The 12,993-nt window shown below is 42.8% G+C and overlaps 1 long non-coding RNA gene across 1 annotated transcript; it reads right to left on the bottom strand.

Annotated features, from left to right (window-relative positions):
* Nucleotides 1–1,681: 1,681 nt before the first annotated feature.
* On the bottom strand, nt 1,682–11,428 carry LOC134731350 (uncharacterized). Its single transcript, XR_010113561.1, has 2 exons — nt 11,044–11,428; nt 1,682–3,882 (listed from the first exon to the last, which is right to left on the bottom strand). It is a non-coding gene; the product is annotated as an uncharacterized lncRNA (long non-coding RNA).
* Nucleotides 11,429–12,993: the final 1,565 nt, after the last annotated feature.

The following is a 12,993-nucleotide window of genomic DNA, read 5'->3' as shown; positions in this document are numbered from 1 at the left end:
GGGCGCGCGGGTGGGTTCTAGCGTCCCATGGGTCGCGGTTCGCGTTTTCAGGCAGCGCATGCCTCCTCTCCTGGTTATAAAAGTGGGAAAAGTGCAACGATTGGGGAATGCAGAGGAGGCCACAGCCCGGTGCAGGCGGCGTGCGCGCTTTGCCCTCTGCCGGTGCGTGTTTGCTTGCCAATCGCGAGGTGGATTACGCCCGTTCTGTTCTCTTCAGAGGCTTAGGGGTTTCGAGGCGAAGCAGTCGAGACTGCTCACCTTTCCAGTGCCTCTGGCCTACGTCTCCCCATTCGGAGTGTAACCAGGTCTCTTGAGATTTAAGTACTCTGGCATTTTTTAGTAACTGAAGTATTGAAAATTCCGTTTGGTGTTGTTTTTTTTTTTTTCTGTTTTGCTTTTTTGTTTTTGAGGCAAAGTCTCGCTCTGCCGCCCAGACTGGAGTGCAGTGGTACGATCTCGGCTCACTGTAACCTCCACCTCCCAAGTTCAAGCGATTATCTTGCCTCAGCCCCCCAAGTAGCTGGGATTACAGGCATGCACCACCACGACTGGCTAACTTTTGTATTTTTAGTACAGACGGGGTTTAGCCATGTTGGCCAGGCTGGTCTCGAACTCCTGACCTCAAATGATCCACTTGCCTCGGCCTCCCAAAGTGCTGGGATGCCGGACGTTAGCCACCGCGCCCGGCCATCGTGAAAATTCTGATCAGGCCCTTGCCTGCATGCACATAGTAAGCGCTCCCGTTTTGCCCAATATCTCTTGTTCCCACAATATAATTATAAAATGCGGTTGTCCTGTTTGTCTAGCAGGAGGGATAACTTCAGGGTCATGAAAATATTTTGCAGAAGGAATGAATGCCATTAAGGACTTTTTGACCGGCTGCTGACACCCATAAGTCTGGTTGCTGAAAGTTTTATCTGAGACAGTAGAGGCACAGATTTTTCCCCTCTGTTCCCGGAAACTCTCCCTCCCTCACACCCTACCCCATAAAAACGCCTGCTGTCATCTCTTTCTTAAGCAACATTTGAGAGATCTTGCTCTTCCGCCTTCTCGCTTTGGCCCAATTGAACAAACCTTTCTCTACCTCCAAGCACCTGTGTCTTAGCGTTCGGCTTCAGCTCTGCATCAGGTACATGAGCCTGAATTTGGGGTTACACAGCATTAGTATGACACTTGGGGAAATTGCCAAATTGACCTTTGGAAAGGTTGGACCAGAGTGTAGCTTTCTGGACTCCTCCCAGAACTTCCTCTTCATAATTAATCCTTGCTAGTTTAGAAGTTAGAAAGGTGGCATCTCATGGTTGCTTTTCTTTACCACCTGGTGAGGTTGAGCATTTGTTCCTTTTAACCAACACTAGCCGAGCATTTGCTTTCAGCCAGGAATTGAGCTGGGGAGGCGGCTGAGTCCTGGTCCCTGCCCTTGGGGGAGTTCACTGTCTCCACATGAAGATAGCAAGTGTTAAGGTGGATGCAACAACCTGAATAGAGTGTCAGCCCTGAGGGTACAGAGGATGAAATAGTTATCTCTACATGGAAGAAAGGCAGGGGTCAGGATAGGTGTTACAAAGAAAGTGATAATTTGAGTGAACCTTTAATATTTTTTAGTTTACTAGTTTCTAAAATTATAAATGAACTACATGCTAATTTACATACTGAAATTAACCGTAAAAGTCCATGAAAGTATTGTTAACATCTTTATTCAAATACAGGATTTAATCTAAAAACATAAATGCCCACAGTTATCACTGCACAAATGAGAGACTACTTGCTACAGATGTTTTTACACAAGAATCATAACTTCTCAAACAGGATTTATTGTAAAAAGTAAAAGAACACTTTTTTTTTTTTTTTTTTTGAGACAGAGCCTTGGTCTGTTGCCCAAGCTGGAGTGCAGTGACATGATCTTGGCTCACTGCAACCTCCGCCTCCTAGGTTCAAGTGATTCTCCTGCCTCAGCCTCCCAAGTAGTTGGGACTGTAGGCACGCACCACCACGCCTGGCTAATTTTTGTATTTTTAGTAGAGACGGGGTTTCGCCATATTGGCCAGGCTGGTCTCGAACTCCTGACCTCAGGTGATCCGCCCACCTAGGCCTCCCAAAGTACTGGGATTACAGGCGTGAGCCGCCACACCTGGCCCAGAACACACTTTTTTCTTACCAACTACTGTTTTAAATGTGTTAGCAATTCCATAAAATATAGTTTCCTCACCATCATTCCCCAAATCTGAACTACATTCTGTTGGCTAGATTCTTATGTGGAATAACATTCAAGTTTGGTCTTGGTGTATCACAATACAGGATTGATTTTAAATACTCAAAATTACATGGTTTTCTGGTTTCCAACAGCTTTGCCATTTATCTGCATTTCTCAAATAAGGAAACATCTTTCTAGTTCATGTTTATTTTCATTTTGTAGTGTATGTGTGTGCCTGTGTCATGGCACCCTTTGTTAGAGAAGAGTCCCAACCTCCTAGAGAATAGCAAGAAATAACAAGACTCCAACAGAGATGACTAAGCAAGAAAGCAGGTTCACCAGCCACAACTCCATTGGTACCAATGTAGATGAGATTTGGTGGATCAGATGAAGAAATTTGTTATTCAACACAGCATACAGTAGGAGTATCAGCATGGTAGCACTGGTTGGCCTGTCCTCAAGTCCTGTGGAGTAAATGCAATGGGCCCGGACAGTAGTTGCACATGCAGTGGTTTGCACCATGACTGAGGGATCCAGGGCAAAGGGCCTAGCATCTTTTGTAGCAAGTGGCAAACCAACCAGCCTCCTTCCCGGAGGGAGTGAGCTGTTGTATGGTAGTTATGCTGTGGTCATCTTAACCTAGTTAAATGCCAACGTGACTAGGTAGAAATGGTTCAGTATTAGGGGAAAGTTAGGCCTTGTGTTTGGCATACTTAGCAAGCACATGCAGAGATGCTCAAGGCCACAGCAAACTGCCTTTCCCAATAGAAGTCAAGGCCTGTCATCATCTGACTCTAGCTTATCTCTGCAGTGTCATCTCATGCAATTTTTTTTTTAGCGCTCTAAGTTTTTTTATCATTCTGAACTATTCAGCAAGGCCACTTTGGCTGTTGTATTCTTCTAGCTACTGATTCTCTCCTCTTATCTCCTGCCACACAGCAAGATTCCTGAGCACAGACAATAATGCTCAATAAATGTAAGGATGAAAGGGCCCGAATTTGTGACAACTACATAAGAAAACTGTGTGTCATGATGCTATTAAGGGACTATTCATTGAATTCCTTCTATATACAAGGTCCAGGCATAGATGGATCCATGGAAAAGCTTAAGATATCTTCATCAGTCCAGGTCTAATCAGGAGACAAACCATGCTCGTTTGAATAAAGACAGTTTAATATATAAGGAATTATTAGCTATAACAGGGTATTGGAATAATGAAGCACTGGCTAATAAGAACTAGAGAGCTTCAAAGAGTATAGCAATAGCAGATATAAGGAACAGCTGCTACTCTAATGCTGTGAAAGAGTTCCCAAGGAGGAGCCTCTTGCCTCCAGCCAGGGCCGATTGAGACCCTTTTGAAGAGAGCGTGGCTATGGCTCATTAAATGGCAAGAAGTCACTGGGAATCTTCCAGTGGAACTTCCCATAAATCCACCCTCTAGAATTTTCTGGCACTTTTAGGTTGCTGAGGAAACGTATTCATGGGGAGGGGTCTCCTGGAAGCCTCTGCTATAAAACTGCCCAATAGGGTGCTAAGGAACACTGCTGGCTGCTGAGTGTTTCTGGCCACCAATCAAAGCAGGAACAGATGCTGGAGAAGCTGCTGTGCTGCAGAAGTGTGCCATTGAGCACAACTGGACCAGGAAGCAAAACCCATTCCTCCTGAAATGCCTCTTCAGGGCCTTCTACCTATAAAGCATATCATCACAAAAGAGAACAAAGGAAAAAAATTTAAGGCTCAGATCCATTTTCTCAGAGCAGTCAGTGAAGGATGAATTTAGACCTGAGAGACAATACATTGATAACTAGCACAAGGTCTCATGAGGTGGTGTATTAGTCCATTTTCATGCTGTTGATAAAGACATACCCAAGACTGGGAAGAAAAAGAGGTTTAATGGACTTACAGTTCCACATGGCAGGGGAGGCCTCACAATCATGGTGGAAGGCAAGGAGGAGCAAGTCATGGATGGTAGCAGGCAAATAGAGAGCTTGTGCAGGGAAACTCCCATTTTTAAAACCATCTGATCTTGTGAGACTTATTCACTATTCTGAGAACAGTACAGGACAGATCTACCCCATAATTCAATCACCTTCCACCAGGTTCCTCCCATGACACATGGGAATTGTGGGAGTTACAATTCAAGATGAGATTTGTGTGGGGACACAGCCAAACCATATCAGGTGGTAATATCAAATTCATCAGTAACAGCAATAAGGTAGAGTCTGCCCATTCCCAGATGGCTTCACTGGTGAATTATACCAAACATTTAAATAAGAATCAATACCAGTTATCACAAACTCTTACAAAAAACAGAAGAGGAGGGAACACATCCCAATTCATTTGATGAGGCCAGTATTACCCTGATATCAAAACTAAAGACATCACAGGAAAAGGAAACTATTCTTTTCCTTTATGAATCAATATCCTCTATGAATACAGACACAGAAATCTTTGATAAAACACTAGCAAACTGAATCCAGCAACATAGAAAGGACTGTATACTGTGACCAAGTGGAATTAATCCCAAGTATGCAAGGTCTTTTAACATCTGAAATTGATTAATGTATTATGCCATCTCAATAGACGCAGAAAAAGCATTCGAGAACGTCTAACACCCTGTCGTGATTTAAAAACAAAAACAAAACCAAACCTCAATAAATAGGATTAGAAAAGAACCTCCTCCATTTGATAAAAGGCATCTATGAAAAACCCACAGATAACACTTAATAGTGAAAGACTGAAAGCTTTGCACTAAAGACCGGGAATAAGACAAGGAAGTCTGCTCTTGCCATTTCCATTCACCATTATACTGGGGGTTCTGTCCAGGGTAATTTGGTAAGTAAAAGCAATAAAAGATATCTAGATAGGAAAGGAAAAATTAAAACCATCTATATTTGCACATGATGTGATCTGGTATATAGAAAATCCTAAGGCACCCACCCACCCACACAAACACACACACACACACACACACACACAAAACCATTAGAACTAACAAGTTCAGCAAGTTTGCAGGATATACAAAAATTAATTATATTTCTGTACCCTTGAAATGAACAACCCAAAAATAAAACTTGAAAAATAATTCCAGTATATAGCATCAAAGAAAAGAAAATATTTGGGAATTAATTCAACAAAAGAAATGTCAAACTTTTTTTTTTTTAATTTGTAGAGATGGGAGTCTCACTATGTTGCTCAGCCTGATTTTGAACTTCTGGGCTCAAGCAATCCTCACATTCAGCCTCCCAAAGTGTTGGGATTACAGGCATGAGCCATTGTGCCCGGTCACAAATGTCAAACTTAAACTCTGAAAACTACAAAATATTGTTAAAGGGAATTAACAAAGATCTAAATAATTGAAAAGGCACCCCACCCCATTTTCATGGTTCAGATGATTTAATATTATTAATGGGAGGTCATGGCAGGATGACTGCTTGAGCCCAGGAGTTCCTGACCACCCTAGGCAACAAAGTGAGACCACATCTCCACAAATAACAATAATTTAAAAAAATGTTGCTAAGATAACACTATTCCCAAAATTAAAATACAGATTCAATCCAATTTTTCTCAAAATCCTAACTGCCTTTATTGCAAAAAATGACAAATTGCTCCTAAAGTTTGTATGGAAATTCAAGAGACTCAGAATAGCCAAAACAATCTTGAAGAAGAACAAAGTTCTTCTTTTGTGAGAACAAAAGAACTTATATTTCTGATTGCAAAACTTACTACAAGGCTACAGTAATCAAAACAATGTTGTATAGGTATAAGGATAGGTATAGATTAATGGAATAGAATTAAGATACAGAAATAAACCGTCATCTTCAGCTAAAAGTTGAGATGGGAAAAAATATTTTTAAAAAACCCTTCAAGCTTACAATCAGCTGATTTTTTATACCAGTGCCAAGACAATTCAATGGGGAAAGAATAATGTTTTCAATACATGGTGTAAGCACAACTGGATATACACATGCAAAAGAATGAAGTTGGACCCCTATCTTAAACTATATAAAAACATTAAATGATTGAAAGGCCTAAATCTCAGAACTAAAATTATAAAACTCTTAGAAGAAAATGCAGAGGCAAATCTTTGTGACCTTAGATTTGACAGTGGTTTCTTAGATATTATACCACCAGAAGCACATTCAGGAAAAAATTGAAAAATCTGACTTTATCAAAATTAGAACAGATAACTCACTGAATAGGAGAAAATATTTTAAAATTATATGTCTGATAAGGGACATGTATCTAGAATATATAAAGAACTTTACTACTCAATAATAAAAAGATAGATGACCCAATTTAAAGGTGGGCCAAGGATCCAAACAGACATTTATTCAAAGGAGATATATGAACAACCAATAAGCATATGAAAAGATACTCAGTATCATTAGTCATCTGGGAAATTCAAATTAAATCACAATGAGATATCACTTCACCTCCACTAGGATGGCTACAATCAAAAAGACATTATAACCAATGTTGTTGTGGATATAGAAATTTCGGAACACTCATCTTGCTGGTAGAATTGTAAAATGGTACAGCCACTTTGAAAACTGAAAAACAGTTTTGCAGCTTCTTAAAAAGTTAAACATAAAGTTACCACATAACATAGCAATTCCAGCCAGGGGCGTGGTGGCTCATGCCTGTAATTCCAGCACTGTAGAAGGCTGGGCAGGATGATCACTTGAGCCCAGGGGTTTGAGATCAGCCTGAGTAACAGAGACCCCATCTCTGAAAAGAGAAGGGAAGGGAGAGGAAGGAAAGGGAAGGGAGGGAAGGAGAGGGGAATGGGGGGGGAGGGAGGAGGGAGGAGAGGGGAGGGGAGGGAAGGGAAGGGAAGGGAAGGGAAGGGAGAAAGAAAGGCAGGCAGACAATTCTACTTCTAGGATATACCCAAGAAAATTGAAAGCTTATGTTTACACAAAAACTTAGACATGAATGTTCATAGCATAATGATTAATAATAGCCAAAAGTATAAATAATGCAAATGTCCAGCAACTGATAAGTGAATAAACAAAGCATGGTATATCATACAATAGAATATTATTTAAACCTAAAAGGGACTAAATGCTAATATGTGCTACAATGTAAAATTAATCTAGAAAATATTATGCTAAGTAAAAGGCCACATATTATATTATTCCATTTATATGAAATGCTTTCAAACCATGGAGATACAAAGTTGATATTTAGTTGCCAGAGGCTGGAGAGATGGGTCAATCAGTCATTGTTTCATGGGTACAGAGTTTCCGTTTGGGAAGATGAAAAAGTTCTGGATATGGATGGTGGTGATGGGTGCACAACAACATGAATGTACCTAATATCACTGAACTGTATACCTAAAAATGATTAAAATGGTAAATTTTATGTTTATATATATTTTACCACAATAAAGAATTATTTTCACAGAAAAAGGAGAGAGAGAGAGAGAGACAGATGAATTGAATGTGGCAAAATCCTAATAACGGAATCTGGATGATGGGCACATAGTTTTTTTTTTAATACTCTTCTCTGTAATTTTGTTTGAAAATTTTTCATAACTAAAAACATAAATGGAGACAGGCAAAATAGATGTCTTCTTGATGACAATTCAGCCTGATGGGGCAAATATACGGAAAAACTTGTTGCAAAACAAATAACAAACACAGCTTTGACCATGCCTTTCTCCTGCCTGAAAGCCCTCTGAGAGCATCATATCACCTACAGGGAAAAAACTAAGACTCTCTGTGACCCTCTCTTCTCCTCACCTTGCCACCTCATCCTGCTTCTCCCTGACTTCCATTTCTTGAACAACACCAAATCCCTTGTAAATTTCCCAAACATGCCCTGATCTGTGCCATTCTTCATGCCATGTATGCATCCTGCTTAACAATCCAGGCTCCCTCCCTCTGCTTAACCTCTCCTTAAAAACTGGCTTGATCACCAGCTCCTCCAGGGAGTATCTTCTGACCCTCTGTTGAACTGTCCCTCATCTGTGTTTCCATAGCTCACTGTCCATAATTTATCATAGCATCAAACACACCAGACTGAAACTACCAAATCTGTGCAAATGCACATACACACTCAGATCCCGAGAACCTAGAAACCGGTATATCAAAGGCATTGTGTAAACTCTGTGAAAGAGTTTCTGTACCAGGGAAAGCTCCACCAACTTTTAAACTTGCTAGGTATTTCTCCAGCTTTATGAACACTTAATGTCAGATATCCCTGCAGAGACCACTTAAAAGTTTACTTTTGCTCTAGGCTGAAAACAGTATGCCTGAGGAAAAACAGTAACATGACTTACACCTTAGAAAATATCCACTTTTAGTTTTCACCTAAATAGTGCAGGTAATTTTGAGTCTACAAGGCTTCTGAAAGAGAGCAGTGGATGCCAGGTGCTTGGGAGTGGGGGTTAGGGGGTGGAAATGGGACTTCATGCCTAAGTATACGAAGTTTCAGTTTGAGAAGATGAAAAAATTCCTACCCATTGCCACCTCCAGTTCCCATCTGAAAAGACAACCACCTTCATCTACAGCTCTTTTCTCTGATATTTTACCTCAATGTTTAAATATAATACACTGATATTGCTTGATTTCTTAATTTTCAGAGAATGTGTTGACTTCCTGACAAGGTAGATGTGGTTTTGACTCTTCCTATTTCCACACTCTTCATCCCTCCCTCTCCACGCTTTGCTAACACTGGCATAGTTACAGCACAATTTCTGGTTAAATCAGAAGCCATTTTTTTACAATATTACCAGTGCAAATATTGTTATCTGCCTTGACAGATTGTACATTTTACACAATCCTTTATTTTTCATGGAGTTGGTGATTGCCTCATTTCAGTCCATTGCTTGTTATTCTATATACTTTGTTAATTTCTTCCACTACTCTGGCATTGGAGTCTTTTGCCTCACCTTAATAGATTCCAACATTCCATTTCCATTTTTCCTCTGGAGACTTCCCACTCTGTGCTCCTCCCACTTTGGGGGGGGGGCTGCTCTTCAGGACTGCTGCACAGCTGTCTTTTCATTAGTTGTGGTAAAATATTCATAACAAAATTTATCATCTTAACCATTTTTACATGTACATTCAGTACATACATAGTGTTAAGTATATTCATACTGTTGTGCAACCATCACCACCATCCATCTCCAGAACTCTTCTCATCTTGCAAAACTGAAATTCTGTACCCATGAAACAATACCTCCCCATCCCCACCTCACCCTAGTCCCCGGCATCCACCATTCTTCTTTCTGTCTCTGTGAATTTGACGACTCTACGTACTGCACAGAAGTGGAAACATACAGTATATATATCCTTTTGTGACTGGCTGATTTCACTTGGCATAATGTTCTCAAGGTTCATATATGTTGTAGCATGTGTCATATTTCCCTCCCTTTTTGTACACCTGTCTTTTATACCTTCCTGCACTGCTCTCCTTCTTAGGTCCACTTAGATCACTTTTATTCCACTTTCTTACTTTATCTGTCCATTTTGCTAGAGGTCCATAACCTCCGGTATCTTCTTAAATAAAGAGAATATGAGGCTGGGCACAGTGGCTCATGCCTGTCAAACAGAGTGACTCTGTCTTTTCTCAAAGATCTACTGATGGCCACACAAGGTATCTCCTTGTTGTGTTAGGTATATCGTCCTATGTCCTATTTCTTGTGGCATCATTGAGCCCACAGCAGGCCTCATTTTGAACTTCCACATGTGGCATTTTTTGAAAAATCTGTAGCTGTGGCAATACTGAGCTTGCATTTCCTCATAGTTGCCGAGTTATGGCTGCCCCCAGTAACGGGAAATTTAGAGACAATGCTTGCAAAGCTCCTGCCAGTAAGCCTGGTGAAGCACTTACTCAACAAATGGAAGTTGTTCTTTTTCATGGGATTACAGTTATTCAAAGGTTCGGAATTTAAAAGTGTTCAGAAGAAAAGGGGAGCCAGACCTGATATTTGTAGATTGGCTTGGATTTGGAGGTTTTTAAAAAATACTATTGAGTTGCCATCCTTGGCAAGGAGCTTGCATGTACAGTGGTAGCTGTAGATCCAAGCCAATTTACAGATGTGTGTATAGCATCTGGTTATGAGCATGGAACCTGGAGCTAGATTGCCTGGATTTGAATCCTGGCTTTACCACTCTCAGGCTGACTTTTCTTTTTTGTGTCTGTGTTTTCTCATCTCTAAAATGGGGATAATAATCATACCAACATACCTTGAGTTTTGAGTTAATATATAAGAACCGGCTTAGCATGTTAGGCACATACTAAACATTATATGAATGTTTGCTTATTATTTTTCAAGAAGCTTATATGATAGAATCACTTTACTCAGCATATTAGGCACATACTAAACATTATATGAATGTTTGCTTTTTATTTTTCAATAAGCTTATATGATAGGATCACTTTACTCCTTGAGTACATTGTTTTCTTTGGGCTACAGAAGGCTCCCTGGTTGAAAGGACACATTTGTTTTCTTGGTTGTCATTCCAATTCTTTTTTTTTTTTTTTTTTTTTTTTTTGAGATGGGGTCTCACTCTGTTGCTCAGGCTGAAGTGCAGTGGGGTGATCATAGCTCATTGTTACCTTGAACTCTTGGGCTCAGGGGATCCTCCTGGCTCAGCCTTCCGAGCAGCTAGAACTGCAAGCATGCATCACCACACTGGAATGATTTTGTTATTTTTCATAGAGAGACAGTTTCATGATGTTGCCCAGGCTGGTCTCAAACTCCTTGCCCTCAAAAGATCTTCCTGCCATTTGAGCTTGGGAGGTTGAGGCTGCAGTGAGCCACGACTGTATTACTATACTCCACCCTGGTCAACAGAGTGAGACCCTGAAAAAAAAAAAAAAAAAGATCCTCCTACCTTGGCCTCCCAAAGCACTGAGATTACAGATGTGAGCCACTGTGCCAGGCCCTTGATTCTTCTTGTCACTGCGTAAGTCCTGGTTCAGGTATTGTGCAAGTGATCATCCCACAGGAAACTGAAACTGAAATTGAGCAGCCATCATTCTGGTACCTCAAGGGACTCTACAGGAAGACCCTAGGGGGACTCTGCCAAGAACAAGTCTAACCTGTTCTGAGTCCGTCTCTTTTTATGTATCTGTACCTCCTCCTACCATCAACTTTCTTTCTCACCCTCTACCCCAAGTCTGTTCTCTCTCTCATGGCTGCTGCTTTCTCATGATTTCTCTTACTCCTTTGGTTTGCTCAGGACTCCAGTGGCCTCACTCTGCCTTATGACTTTTCTTTTCTTTTTTTTTTTTTTTGGGTTTTTAAAAAAAAATTTTTTTTTTTGCACACAAAACAATAAACATTTTCTAAAAGTACATACAAACAAAAAGATGCATATCAAACATATTAGGAAGGTTGCCCATGGGAAGACGGGGAATAGAAATGGGGGGTGGGAATTAAAGAAAATAAATGAGAGAGGGACTTTGTATGGATCAATGATAATAACTCAATCCTCTATTTGACAAAGAAGAAGGAGAAGGAAGAGGAAGAACAAGAAAGTGGGATAAAGGATCAGAAAGGGAGGAAAACAGAAAAAATTAGAGTATGACTCCAGGGTAGACCTGTTTTGTTGTCGCTTGGCTGGTTGGTTGGTTGGTTTGTCAGTTGTATTTTTCATATGTTTCGCCATGTTGGTCAAGCTGGTCTCAAACTCCTAGCCTCAAGTGATCAACCTGCCTTGGCCTCCCAGAGTACTGGGACTACAGGTGTGAGCCACCACGTCCAGCCCCCACATTGCTTCTGGCCTCTGTGGTAGACCTCCCAGACGAGGCGGCCAGGCAGAGGCGCTCCCCACATCCCAGACGGGGCGGCCAGGCAGAGATGCTCCTCACTTCCTAGACGGGGTGGCGGCCGGGCAGAGGGGCTCCTCACTTCCCGGACGGGGTGGCCGGGCAGAGGCGCTCCTCACATCCCAGACGATGGGTGGCCGGGCAGAGGCGCTCCTCACTTCCCAGACGGGGTGGCCGGGCAGAGGCGCTTCTCAGTTCCCAGACGGGGCGGCCGAGCAGAGGCGCTCCTCACAGCCCAGAAGGGGCGGCCGGGCAGAGGCGCTCCTCACTTCCCAGATGGGGCCGCCGCGCAGAGGCGCTCCTCACTTCTCAGACGGGGTGGCGGCCGAGCAGAGTCGCTCCTCACATCCCAGACGATGGGCGGCCAGGCAGAGACGTTCCTCACTTCCTAGACGGGGTGGCGGCTGGGCAGAGTCGCTCCTCACATCCCAGACGATGGGCGGCCAGGCAGAGGAGCTCCTCATAACCCAGACGATGGGCGGCCAGGCAGAGACGCTCCCCACCTCCCAGACGGCGCAGCGGCCGGGCAGAGGCTGCAATCCCAGCACCCTGGGAGGGCAAGGCAGGCGGCTGGGAGGCGGAGGCTGCAGCGAGCCAAGACCACGCCACCGCACTCCAGCCCGGGCAACACCCAGCACCGAGTGAGCGAGCCTCCGTCTGCAGTCCCAGCACCTCGGGGGGCCGAGGCGGGCAGACCATTCGAGGTCAGGAGCTGGAGACCAGCCTGGCCGACATGGCGAAACCGCGCCTCCAGCCAAAGGAGAAAAACCAGGGAGGGGTGGTGGCCAGGGCAAGAGAATCACGGGAGCCTGCAGCGAGCCGAGTGTACTCCAGGCTGGGCCACAGAGGGAAAAAAAGAAAGAAGAAAAGAAGAAAGCAAGGAGGGAGGGAGGGAGGGAGGGAGGAAGGAAGGAAGGAAGGAAGGAAGGAAGGAAGGAAGGAAGGAAGGTGCCTTATGACTTTTCAATCCCAACCATCATGGCCAACTGCCTCACTTCTGATTTCCCAATTCA

Source organism: Symphalangus syndactylus, chromosome 9, assembly GCF_028878055.3.
Source record: "Symphalangus syndactylus isolate Jambi chromosome 9, NHGRI_mSymSyn1-v2.1_pri, whole genome shotgun sequence".
Classification (NCBI taxonomy): domain Eukaryota; kingdom Metazoa; phylum Chordata; class Mammalia; order Primates; family Hylobatidae; genus Symphalangus; species Symphalangus syndactylus.
Note: the sequence above shows the minus strand (reverse complement) of the source record. Positions and strands in the feature narration are given on the sequence as shown.